This window comes from Lolium rigidum, chromosome 3, assembly GCF_022539505.1.
Source record: "Lolium rigidum isolate FL_2022 chromosome 3, APGP_CSIRO_Lrig_0.1, whole genome shotgun sequence".
Classification (NCBI taxonomy): domain Eukaryota; kingdom Viridiplantae; phylum Streptophyta; class Magnoliopsida; order Poales; family Poaceae; genus Lolium; species Lolium rigidum.
Genome location: NC_061510.1, coordinates 181,784,445 through 181,805,324, shown reverse-complemented (window position 1 = coordinate 181,805,324; position 20,880 = coordinate 181,784,445). Strand labels below are relative to the sequence as shown.

The window sequence follows — 20,880 nt, the reverse complement described above, 5'->3', positions numbered from 1 at the left end:
TAAAAACTCGCTTGATTATTATAGTGGATTAGAACAAAGTTTCCTATGGATTCAAGGGTAGGAAATCCAAGTTAACTCATTTACATGACATTATTTTTTCCATGAAGCAAAGTTAACACATCTATCAATTGGTACATTTTGGAGTGACTAAGAAGGATCCAGGCTTACTTATTCGTTTCCACGTGTTAAAATTGTTTAAATCTTGCTCAAACCTAGGATTTCACCAAGATTCAAATGGGCATGAAAATTCAAAAAAACCCAAAAAATGAAATACCAATGCACATAGTCTTCTTATGTCAAATAGTAAGCATTCAAGATGATAAACAAGGTCTAGACATATTCAAACCAGACAAATCATGTATCTACCCCCTAACGACACTAAACTCCGTCTTATGAAGTAAGGCATGAAGAGAAGTGGTTTTGGGTTTCAAACATGGAAATTTCAAAAACCTACCAAAAGCTTCATTTTAGAGTGACCAAGAAGGATCGAGGCTTACCTTTTCATTTTCATGTTTTAAACTTATTTAAATCTTGGTCAAACCTAGCTAGTATTTGACCAAGATTCAAATGGGCATAAAATTCAAAAAAATCAGAAAAATGAAAAATCAAAGCACATAGCCTTCTTATGTCATATAGTAAGAATTCAAGTTGATAAACAAGGTCTAGACATATTCAAACTAGACAAATCATGTATATATCTACCCCTAACCCTAAACTCTGTCTTATGAAGTCAATCATGAAGAGAAGTGGTTTTGGGTTTCAAACATGAAAATTTGAAGAACATCCCAAAAGTCGCTTCATTTTAGAGTGACTAAGAAGGATCCAGGCTTACCTTTTCATTTCCATATTTTATACTTGTTTAAATCCTGGTCAAACCTAGGATTTGACCAAGATTCAAATGGGCATAAAATTAAAAAAAATATAAGAATGAAAAACAAAAGCACATAGTCTTCTTATGTCATATAGTAAACATTCAAGTTGATAAACAAGGTTTAGACATATTCAAACCAGACAAATCATGTATCTACCCCCTAACCCTAAAGTCGGTCGATCTTATGAAGTCTAGCATGAAGAGAAGTCGTATTGGTTTCAAACATGGAAATTTCAAGAACCTCCCAAAAGCTTCATTTTAGAGTGACTAAAAAAGATCCATGCTTGCCTTTTCATTTTCATGTTTTAAAATTGTTTAAATCTTGGTCAAACCTAGCTAGTATTTGACCAAGATTCAAATGGGCATAAAATTGAAAAAAACCAAAAAAATGAAAAACCAAAGCACATACCCTTCTTATATCATATATAGTAAGCAGTCAAGCTGATAAACAAGGTCTAGACATATTCAAAACAGAAAAGGCATGTATCTACCCCCTAACCCTTAACTCTGTCTTATGAAGTCATGCATGAAGAGAAGTGGTTTTTGGTTTCAAACATGGAAATTTCAAGAAATTCCCAAAAGATTAATTTTAGAGTGACTAGGAAGGATCCAGGCTTACCTTTTCATTTTCATGTTTTAAGTTTGTTTAAATCTTGGTCAAACATAGGATTTGACCAAGATTCAAATGGGCATAAAAATTCAGTGCAAAAAAATGAAAAACCAAAGCACATAGTCTTCTTACGTTATATATATATAGTAAGCATATTCAAGTAGATAAACAAGGTCTAGACATATTCAAAACAGACAAATCATGTATCTACCCTAACCCTAAACTGTGTCTTATGAACAAGCATGAAGAGAAGTAGTTTTGGGCTTCAAACATGACAAGATGCACCACCATGCCCAATTTGGGCACATTATAACAAACTATGCCACAAATATGGCCATAACTATATGTCATTTGTTGGCTCGAAAACCATGAATCTTCGTACACACGATAGTCCGTCTTGGGAAGACATTTTGTTTTTTACTACCGTATCGCAGGTTTCTGTATGTAGTAAGTAATACGTATTTAAAAATGATTTTTGGGGATTTATAGGACAAAATTATAACACAACTACATTTTAAATTGGAATTACTTTCAATAAATCAGCATAAAGTCATTTAAATATGTGAAACTAGCTAGAAAGCACTAAAAAAACGTAAAGAGTTGGGAATTTTCACTAATATATGGCCTAATTTATCTTAAAAATGTAGAGGCGCCATTTTGAGCCGTATCTTATGTACCCCATTCACAAAATAAACCTATTTTGCCATCTAGAAAATGAAAAATGATTTTTTATACCGAAAAGTTGAAAAGTCTAGTCAAGCAACATTGTTGGGAATGGCAAGATCCACCACCATGCCCAATTTGGGCACATTATAACAAACTATGCCACAAATATGGCCATAACTATGTCATTTGTTGGCTTGAAAACCATGAATCTTCATACACGATAGTCCGTTTTGTGAATACATTTTGTTTTTTACTACCCTATCACAGGTTTCTTATTTTCGCTATCAACTAGTACTCCTATAAGCACTCAATGCGGAAGGGTTTCATTTTTGAGGTTTTCTTCATTTTCATTTATTTATTTCAAAACCAGGTAAAAATGGTCGACATGATTATCCATGCAAAGGGGTCGAATATTTCAGTACTATATATCACTGCTTTATGTATATAGTAAGTAATACGTATCTAAACATTTCTAGGACGAAGTTCTAACACACCTACATTTCAAATTGGAATTACTTTCAATAAATCAGCATAAAGTCATTTAAATGTGCGAAACTAGCTAGAAAGCACTAAAATCGTGATTTTTATGTGCCGTAAAATTCATAATCTATTGTAATCAAATTGATGATCTAGGGATGCGCGCTGGCATTATAATCCCTAACGGAGGGAGTAAGCAATCTAGCTATGAAAAGTACCAAACAATGCATACCAAAATGATTTTTAGAGGAATACTAGTTCAACTTATTTAATTATATTAGTAGGCCAAAATCAAACCCCGTAGTTGGATTTTTTTGAACTTGATCTGTAGTGCTGAGCAAAACCCTAGTTTAACCTATTTAATCATAGATTCGTAGGTCGATTTTTTTACCTTTTTAGTATTACTAGGCAGCACATGTGTTTGCCCGTCCAGGGAAACTCGGAAGAAGAGGGATCACACGGAAGGAGACGAAGGGAGAGAAGTGAGGGGGGCCCTCTTACTTATGGTGTATGACCTTTTTCGGGTCATGTTGACTGTTGTTCAGGGTTTGTCAGTGCGCAGGAGGTGCGAGCGAGCGAGGCCGATAATGAGAGAGATGTTTTTTTTGAGAAAGAGGGACAAACCGAAGGATCCTGAAGGACTCAGACTTCCAATATGCACCAGAGCACAGTTTACAACAAGACACAGAAATAAACAGCAAATTACATCTAAATCCCTAACTTTTACATGGAAGACCCCACGCTGAAAGCAAGAAATGCGATCGGGTCCTTAACAGCCACCGCCCAGATTGATCCTCGTCGCAGCCGGGGACGAACCACTTAGCGCGACCAAATCGCCATGGCTACAGTGCGTGCACACCATGGCCTCCAAGCTAAGCTAGAAACGCCCTGCCAAAACCGGCAGCCAGCGGAGGTGGATAACTAGAGAGAGAGGGGGAGTCTTGATTCGTCTTCTCTTGACAAAGAAGATGGGAGTTTGCCTACCTACCGCACATGACTTGTGCTCACTGAAGTGTGGGACCTCACGCATGGGAACCACACGTAAGTGACAGACCTGTTGGTGTAATAACTCGGGTGATAATTATACTGTATTACTACAAAGTTTCCTATGGATTCAAGGGTAGGAAAGCCAAGTTAACTCATTTAAATGACATTATTTTTTCTATGAAGCCAAGTTAACTCATCTATCAATTGGAACATTTTGGTTATATTCGAAATTTTACTTGAAACTTGTTGGTCATGCCATTTTACTACTCGCTTAACACTTTTTCCGCGCGTGAAGGGCGGGGGTGGGCATGATGCTACCCTGAATTTGTGTGACACCCAAAAAACTAGCAAATACGAGAGAGGCATCCAAAGAAACACACTCGTCTCCTACCCCCCACTAAATTTGAAATCAAGCCAAAGGTGGATCAAAAAAGGGAATCGAAAAGCATGGATTGTTCATCTTTTTCTATATAGTTAGGGTTAGGGTTTAGGGTTGATAGAGATGCACATAACTTCATTTCACATTTGTGATGTACAATAATACATAGGTAAGATACCAAGCATGACCTTTGTTAGAATAACCTTTAACATGTTTTCTCACCTTTAGATTCAAATGGGAATAAACATTCAGAAAAAATAAAAAAAATGAAAAACCAAAGCACATAGTATTCTTATGTCATATAGTAAGAATTCAAGTTGATAAACAATGTCTAGACATATTCAAACCAGACAAATCATGTATCTGCACCTAACCCTAAGCTTTGTCTTATGAAGTCAAGCATGAAGAGAAATGGTTTTGGGTTTCAAACATGGAAATTTCAAAAACCTCCCAAAAGCTTCATTTTAGAGTGACTAAGAAGGATCTAGGCTTACCTTTTCATTTTCATGTTTTAAGCTTGTTTAAATCTTGGTCAAACCTAGGATTTGACCAAGACTCAAATGGGCATAAAAATTCAAGAAAATAAAAAAAATGAAAAACCAAAGCACATAGCTTTCTTATGTCATATATAGTAATCATTCAACTTGATGAACAAGGTCTAGACATATTCAAAACAGACAAATCATGTATCTACCGCCTAACCCTAAACTCGGTCTTATGATGTCTAGCATGAAGAGAAATCGTTTTGGGTTTCAAACGTTTAAGCCAGAAGCCCCATTTCAAATATTTCAAACTTATTCGAATTTGGTTCAAATTTGAAAGACATACAAGTGATAGCACACATAGTGCATACATGTTCACACATACTGCACTAGATGCTAATTAACCCTATAGTTTGAGGCCATTTGGATGAGGTCGAAAAAATTCTTGGATTAGAAATGGGGTTGTTCGAACCCCGTAGTTGGATTTTTTGAACTTGATCTGTAGTACTGGGCAAAACCCTAGTTTAACCTATTTAATTATAGATTCGTAGGTTGATTTTTCTACTTTTTTATTATTACTATGCAAAGACATGTGTGTTTGCCCGTCGAGTGAAACTCGAAGGAAGAGGGATCACTCGGAAGGAGAGAAGAAGGGAGAGCATTATGGTGTCTCCCCTTTTTCGGGTGATGATGTTAACTCTAAACTTTGTCTTATGAAGTCAAGCATGAGGAGAAATGGTTTTGGGTTTCAAACATGGAAATTTAAAAACCTCCCAAAAACTTCATCTTAGAGTGACTAAGAAGGATCCATGTTTACCTTTTCATTTTCATGTTTTAAATTAACTTGTTTAAATCTTGTTCAAACCTAGGATTTGACCAAGATTCAAATGGGCATAAACATTTAGAAAAAACAAAAAATGAAAAACCAACACACAAATAGTCTTCTTATATCATATAGTAAGCATTCAAGTTGATAAACAAGCATGTCTAGACTTATTCAAACCCGACAAATCATGTATCTACCCCCTAACCCTAAACTCTGTCTTATGAAGTCAAGCATGAAGAGAAGTGGTTTTGGGTTTCAAACATTGAGATTTCAAGAACCCCCCAAAAGCTTCATTTTAGAATGACTAAGAAGCATCCAAGCTTACCTTTTCATTTTCATGTTTTAAACTTGTTTAAATCTTGGTCAAACCTAGGATTTGACCAAGAGTCAAATGGGCATAAAAAATCAAAAAAAAATCAAAAAAAATACAAAACCAAAGCACATAGCCTTCTTATGTCATATATAGTAAGCATTCAAGTTGATAAACAAGGTCTAGACATATTCAAAACAGAAAAAGCATGTATCTACCCCCTAACCCTTAACTCTGTCTTATGAAGTCAAGCACGAAGAGAAATGGTTTTGGGTTTCAGACATGGAAATTTCTAAAACTTCACAAAAGATTAATTTTAGAGTGACTAAGAAGGATCCAAGCTTACCTTTTGATTTTCATGTTTTAAATTAACTTGTTTAAATCTTGGTCAAACCTCGGATTTCACCAAGATTCAAATGGGCATAAACATTCAGAAACAATCAAAAAAAAAACCAAAGCACATAGTCTTCTTATGTCATATAGTAAGAATTGAAGTTGATAAACAAGGTCTAGACATATTCAAACCAGACAAAACATGTATCTACACCTAACCCTAAACTTTGTCTTATGAAGTCAAGCATGAAGAGAAATGGTTTTAGGTTTCAAACGTGGAAATTTCAAAAACCTCCCAAAAACTTCATCTTAGAGTGACTAAGAAGGATCCATGCTTACCTTTTTATTTTCATGTTTTAAATTGACTGGTTTAAATCTTGTGCAAACCTAGGATTTGACCAAGATTCAAATGGGCATAAACATTTAGAAAAAAACAAAAATTAAAAACCAACGCACATATAGTCTTCTTATGTCATTGTTGACGTCAGAAACCCACCGGCGGGTAGAGACGGGCAACACCGTAGAGCCGAGAACAACTAGGGCTGCGGCTGGCCCTAGTCCCTCTGAGCGACGGCCCGCAAAGCCTCCTGGTCGCACGCACCGATGTTTATCACAAGGGCGTGCCACCTGACCTATACCTCGGTCGAGAAGGTGTGGATGATGCCTCGCTTAGTTTCCCGCAGGGCACACATGTAAACGTTAAATACGAGCCTCGATCGGCTCTCGAGTTATCCCGTGAATCGGCTCAAAGAGCCGATCCACCCATGATTCGGACGAGGTGTCCGAATATATGGTGGTCCCGCTTGATCAAGGTAAAGCTAATTAGATCTACGACGATGTGGGGTTTTCACCGCATAATCGGATCGTCCTACTCCAGAGTTGGGCCTCGCGGCCACGCACGGTGATCGTAAGCCGATCCTAAGCAAGGCCTAAAAACCAACACGAGGTTGATCCTCGGAACATCCTCGCTTAGGGCCAACGAACGACACCCTACGTGCCGCCGGATCCTCCCCCTTCGTAAGGCCTAACTATTGCAGTATATCAAACTAATCCTTGTAGAACAAGGAGCAATCGTAACGGATCGGATCTACTAAACTACGATCAGCGGGTGCCGCCCCTACGCCCGAGATAGGCGTAAGGGCGGCTAGACATGCAAGGGTTGCACTACGAAAGCATGTAACATGAAGAACAATGCTAACCCTAACATGTCTAAGATAACTACGTTGCTCGCCATCAAAAAGGCTTCGATACGAGCAACGCGTGAACAACGTAGGCAAGCTAGTGCTGCCTAGATCGCAAGATGCGATCTAGGCAGCATGATGCTTACCGGTAGAAACCCTCGAGACGAAGGGGTTGGCGATGCGCCGAGATTTGTTTGTGGTTGAACGTTGGTTGTTGTTTATTCCATAAACCCTAGATACATATTTATAGTCCAGCGGACTTTCTAATGTGGGCGTGCACCAAACCGTGCACGAGTAAGATTCTATTTCTAAACTAAGATGCGATCTAATATGTTACAGATATCCGGGCAATTAAGCCCAACTTGGTATAAAAGGCCGATCCACATACTTCTTCTATATATATATTTCTTCACGTCCATCTCGATCGCGGCCCACCTCTGACTCGGTCAAATTCTGGTGATAACACATGCCCCCCTGGTTTTGGAAATGACATTTCCAAAATCATTACGCTTTCTTTCGTCGGGTCATGTCGTGGCAGAACAGAGCTGCCGCAGAATCTTCCATCATTACGCCTCGCCTCCCGGGCCCTCGAGAACCGTATGGCATTAAATCTCCACTACACTCTCTTTATTTATCTGTGCCAAACGGTTCACTACTCCATCGCCTTGCTCTGCTCTGTTCACCAAGCCCAAAAACCCTTCTCTCCTGCAGCCATGTCTTCCTCTTCCTCCTCCGCTTCAGGCACCTCTCTCCAACCATTGCCGAAGAGCAAAGAAGAGGACGATCTCCGCTCCGGGGAGCACCCCATCTCCTCGGACAAGGAGAAGAAGGGGGGGGGAAGCGACGAAGACCAAGGCCTCCCTCTCCGCCAGGCTCCCGCCGAAGAAACGCTCCCGCATGTGGGCGGACAGCGAGGACGACGATGACGACGAGGAAGAAGATGAGGAGGAGGAAGATGATTCCTCCGCCTCCATCGGGTATCCTCCGACGAAGCGCTTCCGCGGCTGGGCGGATAGCGAGGACGATGATGATGACGAGGAGGAGGAGGAGGCTCCAGCCGGACGGCCGGGGCAGCGACGGCGAGGAGCTCCTCGGGGAGCAGCGCCGACGACCTTGACGACGGCGACGATGAGGACAGCGACGACTAGTAGAATAGGACTAGCGAGTAGCAAGGCACTAGGCACTAGATCCCTCTTTTGAGAGCCATCGGCTCTTCTTGTAAAGCTGCTCCTTTGAATTAATGAGAACTGTTCTTCCAATTTCTCCTTTCATTAATCCAATTTCCATCCCTCCGCTTGCCACACCAAGACCGATAGTGATGAATCGGGTTATCATTGATTTTCTCAATCGTGGCGTTTTGCAGCCCCGCAGCCGATGACTATTCATCGCTAATTTGAGGAACCAATCTCCTCTTTTCTCGCAAAGACCAAGACGGTCCAAACCTCGTACTCGTACGACGGCTTTTCCTTCCCAGCTTCCTCCCCGAGACGATCATGATGCAATAACAACCGAGGTAACTCCAATCGGCTCTCAAGAACAAGGCATCCATAGGCCTCGTTGCCCCCGAGTCTCAGCCAAAAACGAGACGAGGATACGCGAATTAGCTGTACGGACCTGGGCTCGATCGTGTGTGGGGAAGTTCCTTATGCAGAGCCAACCGATTTGAACATAAATCGGCTCCTCAAAGCAGAGAGCCTTCAAGGCGAGCTGCCCCCCGAGCTTTCTTCAGTTCTTGCCGGCCAGATCGGCTCCTTTCCTCTGGTAGATCTGATGCGATCCATCCTTGATCCGATCCGCACGTCCAGGCTGCTCCTGTCATTGTTCTTGAAGAGAGGATTCAAACCTTTAGACTACTCCATTGAGGAGCTCTTCCATTAGTGCTCCATTGACCCTCTGATCGTAACAGTTATTCCTCTTGAGTCGATGGCCACGCATCGGCTTCCATATCCTTAAGTCGATGTCTGCTACATCGGCTGTGCTCGAAAATTTTCGAATTTTCAGATGTTTATTTTTTTACGGCCGACTAGTGCATCGGCCCCCATATTCCAATACTCATCACCAAAGGATGAGACGCTTCTAGTTGCATATCCTCGTATTTTATCCACCTCGGTGCCCCCCGAGCCGATTCTCGTCAAGAGGATTGATGGTATCGGCTCTGTGGGATAACATGTTGAACTCAAGCGGAACGGTGGGTGAGGATAATTTTGGCCGATTGCTGGAATCGGCCTCCATGTTGTTTGCTCGGCGAAGGTTTTGTGATGTCCCTTCATAAATTTTTTGGGGCCGATCACAAGGATCAGCCTCGCCATGGACGTGTTCTTGTTACTCGTTCAGGCCGGTAGATAAGACCAGCCCAATCTCTGACTTCATCATGTTGGCCCGCTTGCTGTCGCCCACCTTGAATGCATCGTGTGATCGTGGAGCGCTAAGCTCTGCCGGAAGAACGAGCACCATGTTTGTGCCAGCCCGATGCTTCATCATCGGCTTTCCTTTGCTTGGGGCGCCACTCCATTTTCCGTGGACGACCCTCTTCATCCAGGGTTCGCTGAACCTTGCAGCCAGGTCAGGCCTTGCCTTCCTCAATGTATGCAAGTATAACCTCTCGGCTTCTTCCGGGCCGCGCAATCGTTGAACCCTCGCGTTTCGGGAACGGCTGAGTCCGTCGTGGGCACCACCTTGGCCGGTGGTACCTCGTCTTCTTCTTCTCCCTCGTCTTCTCGAATCTTCGAGACCTTCCAACCGAGGGGACTCAGCTCGTTTGCTCGTGGCGGGAGAGGTCCTAAGCGCTCGAACACGGACACGTTGGCTGCCTCCTTCTTCTTCCGGTTGCATTCTCGGGCAATTGCCGATTGTTGGCAATCGGCTCATTCCTCGAATCCCCGCAGTGCTCGAAGAAGGGACAATTCCAAGTGTCCGTCCTCGTCGCCTTGCTCCCTTGCCTTTCCCTTGGCACAACGCTCGTGCTCCTCCTCATCGCGATTCCGCCGACGATGTCTTCTGGCTTCTCCGGCCGACGAACTCTTTCATCATCATCGCTGGACCGCCGGCGTTGGTCGTACCGACCCACATACTTGTTGAGGAGGTGATCGCAGAGAGGTCGCCGATATCTTATGTTCTTCACTTCTCCCTCTCGTGACGTAGCGCTTGCCGTCTTGGCGGAGCCGATCGCGTGGAGCGGCTCCCTCTCGTATCTTTGCTATGAGAGCTGCTGCCCTCATCTCCATCCTTGCCGCCGTGGTGTCCAAGATCTACCATGTTGATATTGCACAGAAACCCGGCCGGCACCCCGCATGGCAAGCATACTCCACCATGTTTACGGCAGGGAAGGGGTGTGTGTCGACCTTCATGGCGTACTCGGTTGAAAATTAGACGCCCGTTCTCTATCGCCGCTTGGATGTGCCGACGCCACACCCCGCAGTCGTTGGTGGCATGGGAGAGCGAGTTATGCCATTTGCGTGATGGCTTTCCATTCAGCTCTTGCGCCGTGGGGAACTTGAGACCTTCGTGTATCTTCAACCGCTTTTCCTTGAGTAGGAGGTCGAAGATTTGCTCGGTCTTGGTCACGTCAAAATCAAATCCCCCGGGCGGGCCTCGGTGGCTTTACCCACTTGCAGGACACGGGGTTCCTCCCCGAGTCCACTCAGCCTATCGCTACTTCTTGGTCTCCCGCAGGAACTTCGTCTTCCTCTCGCATCGACCGTGGCCACCGCACGCTTGAACTTGTCTTGGTACAGGTCCGGGTGGCGCTGTTCATATGCTGAAAGTTTCGAACCATGTGCGCCAGCCGAGGGATAATCCGCTTGGGAGGTCGTGTCCTTGAGCTGTGTTGCCGGGCCCGCTATCGCCAACTCGATCGCTTCCTTCTCATTTATACGAACCGAAAAGCATCGGTTCCTAAGATTCCCGAAGCGCTGGATGTATTCTCGTCACGCTTCTCCGCGCTTCGACGTAGTTGTGCTAGATCGGCAATGCTAGACTCGGAAGCTTCCGAATGGTACCGCTCATGGAACTGCTCTTCCAACCGCTTCCAGTGTCTGGATGGAGTTCGGTGGTAGCGATGTGTACCACCCGAAAGCCGATCCCGTGAGGGACTCGCGAGAAGAACCTCACGCGCAACTCATCTCGACGCCGAGATCGTGCCCAGCTGTGCCAAATATCGGCTCACATGCTCGATGGAGCCGGACCCGTCCGATCCACCGAACTTTGTGAAGTCCGGGAGCCGATATTTAGGTGGCAGCGGGATCGGCTCGTAGCTGTTGGGGTACGGCTTGGTGTAGCCGAACGCCTTCCTTTTCGGCATCATGCCGAACCGATCTTTCGAATTGCACAAATCTGATCCGCCGAGATGGCCGAAGGTGTCGAACCCCGAAGATTCGCCGGGGTGGCATACTTAATCAGCCATGCTTGTTTTTCTCGGTTCTAAGCCAACCGCAGGAGCCGGGCTTTGGAGGTTTGTCGGGGCGGCGTACTTAGCCAGCCCACGATCGCTTCTCGAGATCGGCCTCCGACGCTCCTCCCGCCGTTCCGGAGGCCGCCGTTATTGCAGCTCGGTTCGAGAGTGCCAAGGCGTTGCCGTCTCGGCACGTATGCGCACGCGTATCCGTGCGGGACCTCCTTAGGTGGCTCAGTGCAGGAATTGGTAGTCACTAGGATCACCACCAATCTTGTAGACGACGTATGCCGATGAGTTCGGCAGTTCCGGTGCTACCCATGCGAACGGCTGGGGCCGGAGCGGCATCTCTCCTTTGAAAGTCCCCGCAGCCGGTCCCGACGGGGAGTACCGGTGGCTCATGATTTCCCGAACGACGCGCGAGCGACACGCTCCAAGGTGTTCACCAGTGCTCTCGTAGTGGCGGTGCAGCGAATGAGCCACCATGTAGTTGATCTCCTCGCCGCAGCGACCTGGTGCGTTCTTCCGACGGGCGGACAGGTCCACCCCATCGAGCGCGCCTTCAGGTGTGAAACCCTTCCACCCGACGCCATGGGAGCGGGTTCGGTGGAAGGAGCCGATGAGTTCGGCTTCGAGGGTTGCCTTGATCTCGTCATGCTTCTTCTTGAGCTCATCGAGCGGATCCGCGTATGTGACCGGAGTGTCTTCCGCCATCTTGGATGTAGATGGCGATGTCGTGGATGTCGTCGACCGTCCCACCGGGCGTGCCGTAATGTGTTGACGTCGAAACCCACCGACGGGTAGAGACGGGCAACACCGTAGAGCCGGGAACAACTAGGGCTGCGGCTGGCCCTAGTCCCTCCGAGCGACGGCCCGCAAAGCCTCCCGGTCGCACGCACCGATGTTTATCACAAGGGCGTGCCACCTGACCTATACCCGGTCGTGAAGGTGTGGATGATGCCTCGCTAGTTTCCTGCAGGGCACACACGTAAACGTTAAATACGAGCCTCGATCGGCTCTCAGGTTATCCCGTGAATCGGCTCAAAGAGCCGATCCACCCATGATTCAGACGAGGTGTCCGAATATATGGTGGTCCTGCTTGATCAAGGTAAAGCTAATTAGATCTACGACGATGTGGGGTTTTCACCGCATAATCGGATCGTCCTACTCCAGGTTGGGCCTCGCGGCCACGCACGGTGATCGTAAGCCGATCCTAAGCAAGGCCTAAAAACCAACACGAGGTTGATCCTCGGAACATCCTGCTTAGGGCCAACGAACGACACCCTACGTGCCGCTGGATCCTCCCCCCCTTCGTAAGGCCTAACTATTGCAGATATCAAACTAATCCTTGTAGAACAAGGAGCAATCGTAACGGATCAGATCTACTAAACTACGATCAAGCGGGGTGCCGCCCCTACGCCTGAGATAGGCGTAAGGGCGGCTAGACATGCAAGGGTTGCACTACGAAAGCATGTAACATGAAGAACAATGCTAACCCTAACATGTCTAAGATAACTACGTTGCTCGCCATCAAAAAGGCTTCAGTACGAGCAACGCGTGAACAACGTAGGCAGGCTAGTGCTGCCTAGATCGCAAGATGCGATCTAGGCAGCATGATGCTTACCGGTAGAAACCCTCGAGACGAAGGGGTTGGCGATGCGCCGAGATTTGTTTGTGGTTGAACGTTGGTTGTTGTTTATTCCATAAACCCTAGATACATATTTATAGTCCAGCGGACTTTCTAATGTGGGCGTGCACCAAACCGTGCACGAGTAAGATTCTATTTCTAAACTAAGATGCGATCTAATATGTTACAGATATCCGGGCAATTAAGCCCAACTTGGTATAAAAGGCCGATCCACATACTTCTTCTATATATATATTTCTTCACGTCCATCTCGATCGCGGCCCACCTCTGACTCGGTCAAATTCTGGTGATAACAGTCATATAGTAAGCATTCAAGTTAATAAACAAGCATGTCTAGACATATTCAAACCCGACAAATCATGTATCTACCCCTAATCCTAAACTCTGTCTTATGAAGTCAAGCATGAAGAGAAGTGGTTTTGGGTTTCAAACATTGAGATTTCAAGAACACCGCAAAAGCTTCATTTTAGATTGACTAAGAAGGATCCAGGCTTACCTTTTCATTTTCATCTTTTAAACTTGTTTAAATCTTGGTCAAACCTAAGATTTGACCAAGATTCAAATGGGCATAAAATTTCAAAAAAAATCAAAAACAAAAGCACATAGCCTTCTTATGTCATATATAGTAAGCATTCAAGTTGATAAACAAGGTCTAGACATATTCAAAACAGAAAAAGCATGTATCTACCCCATAACCCTTAACTCTGTCTTATGAAGTCAAGCATGAAGAGAAGTGGTTTTGGGTTTCAAACATGGAAATTTCAGAAACTTCCCAAAAGCTTAATTTTAGAGTGACTAAGAAGGATCCAAGCTTACCTTTTCATTTTCATGTTTATGCTTGTTTAAATCTTGGTCAAACATAGGATTTGACCAAGATTCAAATGGGCATAAACATTCAGAAAAAACAAAAAATGAAAAACCAAAGCACACATAGTCTTCTTATGTCATATAATAAGCATTCAAGTTGATAAGCAAGCATGTCTAGACATATTCAAACCCGACAAATCATGTATCTACCCCCTAACCCTAAACTCTGTCTTATGAAGTCAAGCATGAAGATAAGTGGTTTTGGGTTTCAGACATTGAGATTTCAAGAACCCCCCAAAAGCTTCCTTTTAGAATTACTAAGAAGGATCGAGGCTAACCTTTTCATTTTCATGTTTTAAACTTGTTTAAATCTTTGTCAAACCTAGGATTTGACCAAGACTCAAATGGGCATAGAAATTCAAAAAAAATCAAAAAAATCAAAAACCAAAGCACATAGCCTTCTTATGTCATATATAGTAAGCATTCAACTTGATGAACAAGGTCTAGACATATTCAAAACAGACAAATCATGTATCTACCCCTTAACCCTTAACTCGGTCTTATGATGTCTAGCATGAAGAGAAGTCGTTTTGGGTTTCAAACGTTTAAGCCAAAATTCCCATTTCAAATATTTCAAACTTATTCGAATTTGGTTCAAATTTGAAGACATACAAGTTATAGCACACATAGTGCATACATGTTCACACATACTGCACTACATGCTAATTAACCCTATAGTTTGAGGCCATTTAGATGAGGTCGAAAAAATTCTTGGATTAGAAATGGGGTTGTTCGAACCCCGTAGTTGTATTTTTTTGAACTTGATCTGTAGTACCGGGCAAAACCCTAGTTTAACCTATTTAATTATAGATTCGTAGGTCGATTTTTCTACTTTATTATTATTATTATGCATCACATGTGTGTTTGCCCGTCGAGTGAAACTCGGAGGAAGAGGGATCAATCAGAAGGAGAGAAGAAAGGAGAGCATTATGGTGTCTCCCCTTTTTCGGGTGATGATGTTGACTGTTGTGCAGGGTTTGTCAGTGCGCAGGAGGTGCAAGCGAGCGAGCGAGTCGAGCGAGGCCGAGAATGGGAGAGATTTGTTTTTTTGTGAGAGGGACAACCGAAGGATCCTGAAGGACCCAGAGACTTCCAATACGCATCCTGATGCATCTTCTCTTGACAAAGAAGATGGCTGGGAGTTTGCGTACCTACTGCACGTGACTTGTGTTCACTGAAGTGTGGGACCTCACGCATGGACACCACACGTAAGTGACAGACCTGTTGGTGTGAAAACTCGGTTGATTATTATAGTGCATTAGAACAAAATTTCTTATGGATTCAAGGGTAGGAAATCCAAGTTAACTCATTTACATGACATTATTTTTTCCATGAAGCAAAGTTAACACATCTATCAATTGCTACATTTTGGAGTGACTAAGAAGGATCGAGACTTACTTATTCGTTTTCACGTGTTAAACTTGTTTAAATCTTCCTTAAACCAAGGATTTCACCAAGATTAAAATGGGCATGAAAATTCAAAAAAAAACCAAAAAATGAAATACCAATGCACATAGTCTTTTTATGTCATATAGTAAGCATTCAAGATGATAAACAAGGTCTAGACATATTCAAACCAGACAAATCATGTATCTACACCCTAACGACCCTAAACTCCGTCTGATGAAGTAAGGCATGAAGAGAAGTGGTTTTGGGTTTCAAACATGGAAATTTCAAAAACCTTCCAAAAGCTTCATTTTAGAGTGACCAAGAAGGATCGAGGCTTACCTTTTCATTTTCATGTTTTAAACTTGTTTAAATCTTGGTCAAACCTAGCTAGTATTTGACCAAGATTCAAATGAGCATAAAATTCAAAAAAATAAAAAAAAATGAAAAACCAAAGCACATAGCCTTCTTATGTCATATAGTAAGAATTCAAGTTGATAAACAAGGTCTAGACATATTCAGACTAGACAAATCATGTATCTACCCCTAACACTAAACTCTCTCTTATGAAGTCAAGCATGAAGAGAAGTGGTTTTGTGTTTCAAACATGGAAATTTAAAAAACCTCCCAAAAGCTTCATTTTAGAGTGACTAAGAAGGATCCATGCTTAACTTTTCATTTTCATATTTTAAACTTGTTTAAATCTTTGTTAAACCTAGGATTTGATCAAGATTCAAATGGGCATAAAAATTCAGGAAAAATCAAAAGAATGATAAACCAAAGCACATAACATTTTTATGTCATATAGTAAGCATTACAGTTGATAAACAAGTTCTAGACATATTCAATCCAGAAAAATCATGTATATATCTACCCCTAACCCAAACTCTGTCTTATGAAGTCAATCATGAAGAGAAGTGGTTTTAGGTTTCAAACATGAAAATTTGAAGAACATCCCAAAAGTTGCTTCATTTTAGAGTGACTAAGAAGGATCCAGGTTTACCTTTTCATTTTAATATTTTATACTTGTTTAAAATCCTGGTCAAACCTAGGATTTGACCAAGATTCAAATGGGCATAAAATTCAAAAAAATCAGAAGAATGAAAAACAACAGCACATAGTCTTCTTATCTTTTCTTTCTTAATAGATGACCCCATTTTGCTGATCTCACAGTGAGCCACGTCATCTCCTATTCGTCCAGGCAATGTGTGGCGCGTTGTATCGTGTGTGTCTGGTCGCTTGCTCACTCCCTGCATCATTTTCTCAAGATGGGCTGGGCATCTTTCTTGGCATGGGCTGGGCGGGTGTGCCTTCTTGATATGGGCTGGATGCATATGCATGATCTTATTCTTACCTCTGTGGCTCTCCGTTCGTGCGTGCAGTTCCTCTTCTACCGCGAACGCCTTCATGGCCATCAATGCTCCGCGACCTACTGTCTGCTCGCCACAAATGCTTCTGAAGTTAAACCGCCCGATGCAGCCCACCACTCATCATCATTACCCTGCAATTACACAAAAAAACTGCTTGAATGAACTGAGTCGTCGCTGTCGCTGCCGCCTCCATGTTTTAAAGAGCTGTCGTGTTGCCGTCGACAATCAGCGCCCGCCTTCTTGCGACGCCATCTCTGGCAGCAGCAGCATCCACTTTGGTACATGCCCGCTGCAGATTTTTCTTCCCCATTTTGCGCCCCGGCTCGAAATCTGCTGGACGTTTTGCCTCTCGATCGACCATTTGGTTGTATTTTTGTTCAATTCTACCTTCCCTTCAAGCCCAGCCGGAATCAATTGGATTTCAATGGGATATTGCGTACTGGTTGCTCAAGCAACGGAAGAAGCTATTACCATGTTTATGGCCTACAGACGCTGGACAACACTACCTGCTTCCACAGGTACGCAAACTTTCATCTCCTGCTCTTAAATTATTAAATTATTGCTTACACTGAAGCACCACACGCATCTTCTGTTTTTCTTACTCTTCTGAATCGCATGTATCTGCACCTTCGAATTTTCACTAAAATTTGTTTGTTACATGTTCCCTTCTAATCTACCCTGAAATTTATTTGTTACATGGAATTAGCTCCACTGGAATCTTCCTTTGTGTGTGTGTGCGGTTTGCCAAGATGGATAACCCTGAAAGTTCCGAAAATCCTATGAGCCATCATGGTAGGCATAAGGCATTCAGTCTCACGCAGCCGTGGACGCCCATGCCATCGATCACAACCTTTCATCGCCCAGGAACGAAACCATTCTGCTTCTTAAATATGTTCCTTTAAATCCAGTGCACCTTTCATTAAATTGATGTTAGATGTTGCTGTAAAAAAATGTTATGCCTAATATTGCAGATGCAGTGTAATTCTCATCAATGGATGAGGTGGCAACAAAGATCATACCTGTGTGTATTTCCCTTCTAAAAAAAGGTAAGTCATATCTTGGATAATGTATGGCAATTTTTTGTTTTCTCCACAATATTTACACTGTAGTGAATATTTAATATTCTATCTATGGTATCATTTTTCATATTTGTTTCACGTATTAGCAGATTGCCGATGACGATGGATAGATGGATGATCTACTGCTCTTCTGTTTATCCACAACATAAATCAGATTCAAGAACATGTGAAGCTCTGAATTTACTTATTTGTCGCGTGAGAGTTATCTTTAACCAATAATATCTGCATAGTCCAAGTGCTCAGTGTGGTTTCAGAACTGCACCTGGGATTACATGTTTCCATGGTTATGTACTTATGTAGTCACCGATAAATGTCTTTTCAACAGTTTATTGTCCAGTTCACTTTGATTCTCCTACTATGATTGTTCTGGATGGTAAATTTGAATGTCAATTTTATGTCAGAGGTATGTTGTGCATTAGTCATTCTTTATATTGCTGGTGTTTATCATGTGAGAAAAATACTTAAGCTTCATAAAAAGTATCCTGATTGAAACACTTACTTCAACTACAATGATTATTGCTAAAAGTTGAGACCCTTCTCTCCACCATTTCTCCCAAGTCCCAATGCACCTTAATTTGAGGAAGAGGGTATTGGCCAACAGACGGCATGTCCGAATTCCCCTTTCATTGATTAATTTTTTTCTCTTTTGAGCTTGGTCAAGTTGAACCGATGGTTTCCCTGTAAGAGCATCTCTAACAGAGCCCGTATTTGTCCAAACCGAAAAAACGGAGTTCAGTCTCCCGAAAAATGAATTGAGAGCGTATTTCGGCACGGCGCAGAACAGAAACTGTAAACCCAAACCGAACTCGCGAAAATCAAACGACGCGGGAAATCTATCGACGGGGATTGCAGTCGATTTCATCCGATCAAGTTTAATTCGATCATAATTCACACTAATAGTGGCAAAATACAATCGCATTGGACCTAAATTATGTACTAGGGACCTAATAGACTAGAAATTAAGGTTCCCAGCGACCATACTGTCACCGGGCGGCGGCGGAGGGTTTTTCGACGCCGCCGGTTGCTAGGCCACGACGAGGGCCACCAGCTCGATGGCCGCCGCGCCGGAGGTGACCCGCAGAGCAGAGGCGGTCCGTCCGCATTGTCATCGTCGCCGCTCGGGGGCAACTGCGGGCTGCACCCGCCGGCAGCGGGGGGCTCCTCCTCTTCCACAGCCGCAGCCGCCTCCGCAGCCGCAGCCACCTCCGCGTGCGCTTGAAGGTGGCGCGCCATTAGGTCCGGCCACTTGCGGCCGGCCCGCTTCCATGCGCCGTCGGAGCGCGCCCGCCTGCCGCGCTCCGTCTCCGCCCGTGCGCCCGGCGGACGGCGACTTGACCTTCCGGCGCCGGATCGGCCGCCGCCCCTACCCACGCGTCTTAAACGCGCCATTTCGCACGGCGGGGTGGTGGCCGTAGCGGCGGAGTGGCGGTCGAGCGACGGGGATTGCTCATCGGAGCGGCGGTGGGCTGCGGCGGCGGGAGAGGAGCGGCCGGAGGGGAGTAGGGTTTCCGAACCGAACTCCTCTCCGCGAACCCTTTTAATAGGGGCCGTGCGGTGAGTTTCTCGGGCCCCTGAACTTCCAGTTCGGGCCGGCCCATGTTTATGGGCTCTGATCTGCGCGCGTTTCAGCTCGAACCCGTAAATCCGGCGGAAAAGTTCGGTTCCGGCGGGATTTACGGGCTCTGTTAGAGTTGCTCTAAGCACATACTCCACTATATTGCACTCATGTATCTACTCGTGAGCTTGCTGGTTTGATCTCCTTGAATCATGTGAATGCTAAACACTTGCATTTGTGATGACCGGGGCTTCTTTTATTCAAACTCATCATCCTATATCTTAAAATGATAGAATAAAATTCTGAAAAGAGTAAATGTGTGTAAGATTTGGCGTAATATATATGTTCTGTTCCTGAGCGCAATTTCAAACTCTCAAATTCATAATATATATGGTATTCATTGTAGTTTTTTGCAAGGTATTTAGCAACATAACATAGTTAGATAGACTGATATCCTTCATTTATCAAATGCATAGTCACTTCTCCTTCTTCTCCAAACAGTTATCACCACAACCCCGCTGCACCGCGCGGGGCATCATCTAGTGTCATATAGTAAGCATTCAAGTTGATAAACAAGGTTTAGACATATTCAAACCAGACAAATCATGTATCTACCCCCTAACCCTAAACTCGGTCGATCTTATGAAGTCTAGCATGAAGAGAAGTCGTATTGGTTTCAAACATGAAAATTTCAAGAACCTCCCAAAATCTTCATTTTAGAGTGACTAAAAAAGATCCATGCTTGCTTTTTCATTTTCATGTTTAAAATTGTTTAAATCTTGGTCAAACATAGCTAGTATTTGACCAAGATTCAAATGGGCATAAATTCAAAAAAACCAAGAAAATGAAAACCAAAGCACATAGCCTTCTTAGATCATATATAGTAAGCAGTCAAGCTGATAAACAAGGTCTAGACTTATTCAAAACAGAAAAGGCATGTATCTACCCCCTAACGCTTAACTCTGTCTTATGAAGTCAACCATGAAGAGAAGTGGTTTTGGCTTTCAAACATTGAAAATTCAAAAACTTCCCAAAAGCTTAATTTTGGAGTGACTAGAAAGGATCCAGGCTTACCTTTTCATTTTCATGTTTTAAGTTTGTTTAAATCTTGGTCAAACCTAGGATTTGACCAAGATTCAATAGGGCATAAAAATTCAGGAAAAATAAAAAAATGAAAAACCAAAGCACATAGTCTTCTTACGTCATATATATAGTAAGCATATTCAAGTAGATAAACAAGATCTAGACATATTCAAAACAAACAAATTATGTATCTACCCCTAACCCTAAACTGTGTCTTATGAAGTCAAGCATGAAGAGAAGTGGTTTTGGGTTTCAAACATGGCAAGATGCACCATCATGCCCAATTTGGGCACATTATAACAAACTATGCCACAAATATGACCATAACTATATGTCATTTGTTGGCTTGAAAACCATGAATCTTCATACACACGATAGTC

The 20,880-nt window shown here is 43.5% G+C and overlaps 1 long non-coding RNA gene across 1 annotated transcript; it reads left to right on the top strand.

Moving 5' to 3' along the window:
* The first annotated feature begins 16,785 nt into the window (after positions 1–16,785).
* Positions 16,786–18,215, top strand: LOC124698746. The gene is made up of 3 exons (XR_007001097.1): positions 16,786–17,301; positions 17,755–17,829; positions 17,952–18,215. It is a non-coding gene; the product is annotated as an uncharacterized LOC124698746 (long non-coding RNA).
* The last annotated feature ends 2,665 nt before the right edge of the window (positions 18,216–20,880 follow it).